Genomic DNA, 8,102 nt, shown 5'->3' with positions numbered 1-8,102 from the left:
GTGTATGACTGGGGAATCAATGGCAGAAATTAAAAGCAGCCATCTGTAACACTGATTATTGAGGGTACTGGCAAGTGGGTGCAGAAAACACTGACCTTAGCACATTTGGGGCATTGGCAAGTCAATGGAGGTGGTTGAGGATGGCATTTAAGATCAAAGCTAAAATGAAGGTTATCAGGACTGCCAATAGTATTTTAGCATACAGGATCTGTTACCAATGATACTTTTGTAGACTGATATAGGAAGTAATTCCAGAGGAGTGGAAGCTGTGTCAAATCAAAACCTCAAGCTCATGTTGGAAACAGGGACGTTACTCCATGGCAGAATTGGAAGTAAGACAAAACTGTGGCTGTCTGCAGCAATCTCTTTAGGATACAATTACCTGTGCCACCCACAGACAGTGGCACAGCCATCACTTACATAAATGTGCTGGTGACCTTGCTCTTTCCTCTGGAAATTATACCAAACATGGTGCCTGTGAGATTCTTCTCGAGATTTCTTTAAAAAAAGTTAGTTAGTTGCTTTTATGTCACACTATCCTGATTACCAGAGCTAAGAATCAAGCATGTCGAAAAGGGATTTTGGTAGTAAGTTGGGAGGGCTTTTTGGGCCAGAAATGTGAATTTTGGATACAGGGATGTCAAGCCATTTGCATCCTGTGGCTTTTAAATCTTCATATGTTTCTATTTTGACAGCTGTCTGTGCCCTTAAAAATGCTAAATTCATCTATATGAAGGCAGTCTATTGTAATATAAACATAATGATGACAGGAAACATAAGCACCTGAGGACACTTTGATATTAGGCTCTGCAAATTTAAACGATGGGAATGTCTCCCCTGAACTGGGCAACTCTGTGCTTTCTACATAGTGCCTTTATTGGGAAGTACCTGTCTCCTGCCTGAGCCTGGCACTTGTGCTGTGAATGGGAACGTGCTGGAGAAGCAGCCCTGCGTGCCCATCTCCTGCCTTGTTTGCAGTGGTCAGTATGGTCTGGCAGCTGCCACTGCCAGAACTGCTCTAAGAGCTGCAGGCTCCTACCCTGGTGAGCCCAGCTGCAGATCTGCCCATCTGCCCAGCTCTAGCAAAAGAGTGAAGGCATTTGAGCAAAAATGGCCATCAGCCACCAGAAAACAGGCCACTAAAACTCCTGACAGCAACCTCGCAAAGTCTTTTAGGGAGAACAGTGTCTCAAACAAAATGTAGAGTACTATAAAAGAGACTGATGAGTATATGATTACCAACCTGGTGTAAAAAGACCTTGTAGCAAGAAATTGTGCAACTGAGATTGTGAGATCTCTGGCCTGATAGAGTGTAAGCCAAGCCAGATATGGGCCAGTGTGTGGGCAGTGACTGGGAAGAATTGTGGAAAAAGCCACTCAGTGCAGACAGACGTGTGAGAAGGGGATGGACAAAGGGGAGGAGTTGCACATGTCTCCCAAAGTTATCACAATGAACAAAAAGTCCAAGATAATATCATCTGAAAGCAGCTGGATCCGTCTGTTGAGAGCAGAAAATATCTAAGGAAGATATAGTGAAGCAATGTATTAAAATGCTGGCGATGTCATATTCTTGTCATAATAACCCTGGTTAGCCAATACCTGATGAGCAGTTGTAAAGCATGATGCAATGAAGCCAAGGGAAAAAAGATAAGGAAGTACACAGAGTTTCTGAAAGGCCTCGGAGACCTTTTCACCTGAAGCCATATGAATTGCCTCATTGTTGTAAATTACAGTTTGGATTCTGAGAAATCCATTGAATTGTTAGATGTTGTTATTGTGTCTGTAGTGGATCATAAAATCATAGAATGGCTTGAGTTGAAAGAGACCTAAAAGATCATGTATTTTCACACACACCTCCACACACAGTCACACCCCTTTCCTGTCATGGGCAGGGACACTTTTCACTAGACCAGGTTTCTCAAAACCCCATCCAGCCTGGCCTTGAACACTTCCAGGGATGGGGCATTCACAGCTCCTCTGGGCAGCCTGTGCCAGTGCCTCACCACTCACATCAGAGAATTTTTTTCATAATATCTAATCTAGACCCACTCTCTTTTAGCTTGTGTTCATCCCCCCTTGTCCTGCACAATACCTTTTATGTGCTACATGCACATGTACAATGTCCTTTTTACATGGTCTTGTAAAAAGTTCCTCTCCATTTTTCTCATAGGCTCCCTCTGGGTACTGGAAGGCTGCAATTAGGTCACCCCAAATTAGGTCACTCTGTCTCTTTTCCAGGCTAAACAAACTCAACTCACTCAGAATTACATTTTAGATCAATGATGCTTTCAGGTAATGGGGTGTTCCAGACTTTGATTTTCCATTGGTGGACTCCACTGTGCTGGTGTTGAGTTTCAGCAATTTGCTTGACAAAGAAAAATTGGTCATAGCACGTTATTGTCATTCTACAACCATTCAAGTGGTGGGAGTAAACCTGCATTTCTAGGCTGCTAAGGTTCTCTTAGACAAAGCTGCAGAAAGGGAAGAAAACAGAAAGAAAGCTTTTCTTGCCCAAAGGAAGCATTTGGAGAAAATATAAGGGCATCCTGCTGCAAAAATTGATGTCAAGCTGTGCTTGGACTTTGGTGCCTATTACTCAAGCTTGTAACAAGTGTCTGAGAAATAATTGTCTTAGTGCTATGTAGAGTCTATTTAGACAAATATTATTAGGTTCTGTATGGGTGTTTCCCTGTGAAAATCATTATTTATTTAACCTTTGACTCCTGAAAGATTAGCTTTTAAGGACCAATCTAGTTTTTCATGCCTCAAGATGCAACACGTACTGGTTTGCAGAGGGTGAACTGTAGGGGAGAAACTGTATTTTTGCTAATTTTGCCTATGAGACAAGTGATAAAAGAAACTTGACAAATTTGATGTGGATTCAGTGGTGAAAGAGGAACAGGCCTCTCAGAGCAGAATTCCAAGAGTACTGGGCATCACAGAGACATGCACTTAGCAGGCAATCAAACATCACAAAGTTCTTTCCTCCATGCTTTAAACTGGAATATGTAGTATTTCTGTTTATGCATGTTAGCAGCCCACAAATACAGCCACTCCTATGAACAAATCCTCTGGGTTGAGATTTCATTTCATACTGCTTTGCTCCCTTAGATAAGGGGAGTTTTTATCCACTTGCTTACTAAGAGCACACACAACTCAGGTACTGGCCAGTCCTTGCCAGTGTCTTTCCAGGCTGAAATAGGCAGCCCATGAGGTTGAGTTGGTCCCAGTGATTTGTCACTTTCCTTATGAAGCTGTTTTGGCCTCTACTTTTCTTTTCTTTCCTTTTCTGTTTTTGTTTTTCTTTAATATTTTTTCTTTTTTGCTTCCCCCATATGGGTTTTAGTAGATTAATTAGTTAATATATTTTAAAATTTTTAAAGGTTGAAGATGAAATGTATGCTTTAGATTTAGTCTAGGATCAAACACAATTATTAATGAGAATATTATTCTGGAAGTTCAGCACAATATGCAATATTAAAAAGTGCGTTTATGGTGGTGCAGTTAGTTAATATTCATGGGATATTTTTCAGCTCATAAGTTTGCAGTGAATGCAAAGATGGGAAAGAGAATAAGGGATTATTGTAGAACATGGCAGAATGCATGTTATGAACTCATTTAACAAGTAATTTTGCCACTATGAAACCATCTTCAGACAGCTGCAAGGATTTTCATGTACTGGAGCTGGAACAGGAGAAAAGGAACAGATCTTGGTAGGTTTGCTGCTATAATAATAATAATAATCCGTTTTCCCTTCCAGGCAAAGCCACAGGGCTAGACCTTGCTTGTTGTGATGTTTAGTCACCTTTGCACTTTATCTTACCTGCAATCTCAGGCTGAGAATCAAATTGCAGCCCTCCTCAGCAGGTTAAGTCACTGTGATCCACCTCCTATTGTTAAGGAGTCATTGCTAAACCAAATGCAGGAGGAAAATTACCTGTCCTGAGGTGAAAAGCAGAAAAGCAATGCTGTCCTTCTGTCTTGGGGAACCTGAAGGTGATGAAGCAGGAGAACTCTGATTTTATTTTAAATTTGTTTCTAGCTTTGGTAACCAAACCTGGGGTGTTTTGTTAGTTTTTTGGTTTTTTGTTGTTTTTTTCTTTTTTTTTAATTCCCCCCTGCTTTCACAGCAATATTCATTTGCGTGTCTGATGTATGGTCTGAAACCATGACTTCTGTGCTTTCCTTTGAGTTAATATTTAATTCCTTCTTAAACATTAACTGTGGCTACAGTTGCTTTTGTAAAGGAGGACTGCTGTGCTAATAACACTAATAATTTCCTTTGAAAAGCATGGGAACAATATGGAGCACTGTACATGTCCGAAAAGTAAACTGTCTCTTAGTGGCACACATTACCGTTTCACAACACAAATGGTTTTTTTGCTGTTTCTTCTGATGTTTGCAAACTGTTTCTGCCCAGGCTGCAATCCATGAACGTGCTGTGGTGCACCCTCGTCTTGTGTCATCGCGACCTCGGTTGTGAAGCAAAGCTGTGGAGATCAATGTCCTCTTACTCTCACCAGTTCATGTGGTATATTAAGTGCAAGTCAAACATAAATATATATATATATGTAGCTATAACTACCAGATGAATGGCACTTGGCACAAACATTCTTAACCACAGACATCAGGAAGTGATTTTTTTTTTTTTTTTTTAGGTTATCAGACACCAAAAGCTGCATGGTCCAATTCATCTTCACTGTTTCTGCAGAGGTGTCTATTGTCATGGTACCCTTGAGGTGGGAGCCTGAGTCATCTCACAAACCCTTCTCAAAGGGCATTCAGGGCCTGGGGCTGTGGGCAGCAAAGGCTAGAACAAGAGAAGACCCATTTTTAGATGCTCAGGACAGCCACATCTCTGCAGATAGGAGCAGGGAGGGTATTTTATGCAGAAAGTGTCTGCCACATGAAAGACAAACCCTTGCAGGAGGCCTTATGGTGAAGAGGGAGATTGGCAGATTTAATGATTTTTTGGGCTTCAGTCGCTGTGAAGCGTAGTGAGGAGTTAGAGGCAGTGTCCATGGCACCAGACCCAGCAATGGTGGCCGTGTTGGGTGCTGCTGCAGGAGGAGGTTTGAAAACACTGACCCAGTGGAGCAGCAGCATGGCACCAGAGAAGACACTGAGGACTGGAGGAGTGCTGCTAGGGTGGGCAAGGAGAAAGATGCATAGCGGTGGGACAAAAGTTTCCAGGTAACTGCTCTTCCTTTTGCCAAGGAAGGAGTGTGTACACTGTGGTCAGGTGTTCTTGCTAGATGCTGACAAGAAATGCTGAGACTCCACCAGGGCCTTCTCTGGGAAGATCTTAAACCCCGTGTATTTTGGATTATTTCTCTACTAGGGAATGATTAAGAGTTTCATTACTGCTGCAGTCCCAGAGACCTCCTGATTGCTCTTGAATGTCCCTCCCAGCACCATCAGCGTGGAGAGGTGTTTTCCTGTGAGGAAGAATGGGACCCCTGCCTGTGTTTATCAGCAGCTGAGAAAGGTGGTGTCCTCTTGGAGGAGGCACTGAGGAGGGGGATGTGAGGCAGGAGGGCATGTTCTGGGTGGTGGGTACCAGAAGTAAGAGAAATCCTTTCTGGACATGCAAGGCTGGTGTAGCTCTGCTCCTCTTGCTGATGCTGTTCTGAATACAGTTAGCACAGGCTTTTAACCTTCCACCAATGCAATTAACTTCTCCTAGATACCTTTTCTGCAGGGCAGGAATTGTCCTAATTATTTTGCGGTTCTGGCAAAATCAATTTTTGTTGTTATTCCCCCCACATTTGCATAGTAAGCCGTGCTGACCAGTCAGCAGCTCTGAAGAAAGCATCCCAGAAATGCTGCCCCTCCAGTTCTGTCAGCCTGGGTGACTACCCAGTTTATCTCCTTGGATGTCCTGGCCCCACTGAACTCTGCTGTACTCTTCTTTATCCTTCAACAGCCCTAGGAGCAGAAGACCTTGGAGCAAACGGCTCATGGAGGGAGTTTGGTGCACACTGTTTTGCAGAATAAGTGTGAACAGAAAGTTGGGTCATTAGGTATTTCAAAAAAAGAGAAGAAGAGGTTGAAACTTCCTTCTTAAAAAAAGCCCTGAAGCTCAGACACTGCTTTGCAGTCTCCTCCTCTTTCTACCTTGTGAAACTATACCAGTCCAACAAGATCCCTTACTCCTCACCTTTTGCTTCCGGGAAAAAAGAGACATGCAGCACTGGGAAAGACCTCTAGGGTTAATGATTCTAGGCACTCCTGTCTCAGCAGGCAGGTTGCATTTGAGTGATCTTTTTCTTAAATTAATGAGCTTTTATTTCTAAAAGCAAAGTTTGTTTCTTTGCACTACAAGGAAGCCAGGGCACCACCAGCACAGTGACTAGTACCTTTCTTCTAGTTCTCACCACCACCCTTCCCAATATCCAGTTGGCATCAAATGTCAGCATTGTCCTGCAGTTTCCTCTCTGCCTGACAGAGGTAACACTGCTATCTCTCAGTTTCTAGGAGATGTTCCACTGCACACCCAGCTGAGCTGGGGCCCTGGGTGCCCCTTGCTCCCCATGCCTGCTGCCTGGCCGAGCTGGCTCTCTGCCTCACCTGGTTTGTGTGCCACTGCCTGTGCCAGCTCCCCGCCCTGGCAGGCTCCCCTTGGCTCACACCAGCCTGGTGTGCAGGGCAACGACAGGTAGGAGTGGAAATGTGGAAATGTTCTTGTGAGGAGATGGGCCTCAGAAAGCTCCACAAGAAGGAGTGGCACTCACAGGAGACCAAGGCAGGAGGCTGCCTTACCTATTAGACAAGGCCAATGCAGCATGTGCAGAGTTAAGTGAGATAAAAGCAGGCAAAATCAAGGTGAAAATAAGGGCAGATGGACTAAAACTCAGCCTTTGGTAAGAGAGGGCAGGCTGCTATTTATCTGGAAGGGGCAAGAAGCACCACAAAAGGCCAAAGGGCAGCACAGTCAAATTGGTAGCCAAGGAGAAGGATTTTGACTGTTCAGCCTCTGTGCTCTTGCACTGACAGATCCAACACTGCCATGCAGAGAGCCGTGTTTGTGTTAGGCAGCAGGTATGGGATGACTGTGCACCGTGCAATGCTGAAGTATAAACTTCTCTCTCTTTGTATAAAAGCTCCAAGGATATCCCAAACATAAGACCCTGCATTTCAGATTTCTCTGTTTAGTCTGTGTGCTATAATTTAATCTAATATGACAAAATATTTGTAAGCACACATTTGGTTTGTCATGTGTGTGCTTTACTGCTGATCTGAAGCAGAATTAGCATCCCGCTTCTGATGCTCTTTCCTTAAAAGAAAGAAAAAAGCCTTCCTGTCCAGTGCTGACCTGATCTTTTGCTAATCTATGGCAATCAAGTTTTATGACCCAGGGTCACACTAATCCTCGCTGGTCATGTAGTTACTATAGTTTCACTGATAGAACAAGGTTTGCACACTGCAAAGCGATGCGGGGTCTGTTTGTGGCTGGAGTAATTCTGAATGTCTGCACGGACCCTGCTCCGACCTCTGAGCCTCCCTTGTAAATAGATTCGGTGACTCTTTGAACCAAGGAACGCCCCTTTCCTGGTCATTCAGCTTTCTTCTTTGCTCACACGCTTCTGGGAGGATTTAGCGTGGTTCTGGACTTAATGTGACTTTGGAGATTGAAGTTGTGTGGTGGGAGTAAGGGTGGGGGAAGGGAGAATTTGCTCAGATTTTGTCCCCTGCTTCATAAAAATTTGTGTTACTATTGACTCGCAGATAAAGTAATCTTCCTAGGACAAAGGTAACAGTAAAACTGCAAAACTATATGACTGGGAAACTTTATCGATTATGGCTGCAGATAGTGCTAGTTCAGTACTATCTTAAAAACTCAGCCTATAGTTTTCTCTCTCTCTCTCTTTTTCTGTCTCTCTCTTTTTCTCTTTTCTCATACCTTAGACTTGCCATGTATCAGATTGGAATAATGACAATTTTTACTTTTTCTCCAATTTATCTTAGAAGGCAGGATAATACCATATTGATTAGTATGGGGCAAGGCAAGCTCAGATTCTTATCTTCTGGGTTTGTCTTCTGACTAGCAGCTATGCTGAGTCTTTTTTATGCTTGTGGGAAGGAAAACTCCATCAAAAAGT

The sequence above is a fragment of the Sturnus vulgaris genome, chromosome 3 (genome assembly GCF_052056855.1).
Source record: "Sturnus vulgaris isolate bStuVul1 chromosome 3, bStuVul1.hap1, whole genome shotgun sequence".
NCBI classification, from domain to species: domain Eukaryota; kingdom Metazoa; phylum Chordata; class Aves; order Passeriformes; family Sturnidae; genus Sturnus; species Sturnus vulgaris.
This window is presented reverse-complemented; position numbering follows the sequence as displayed.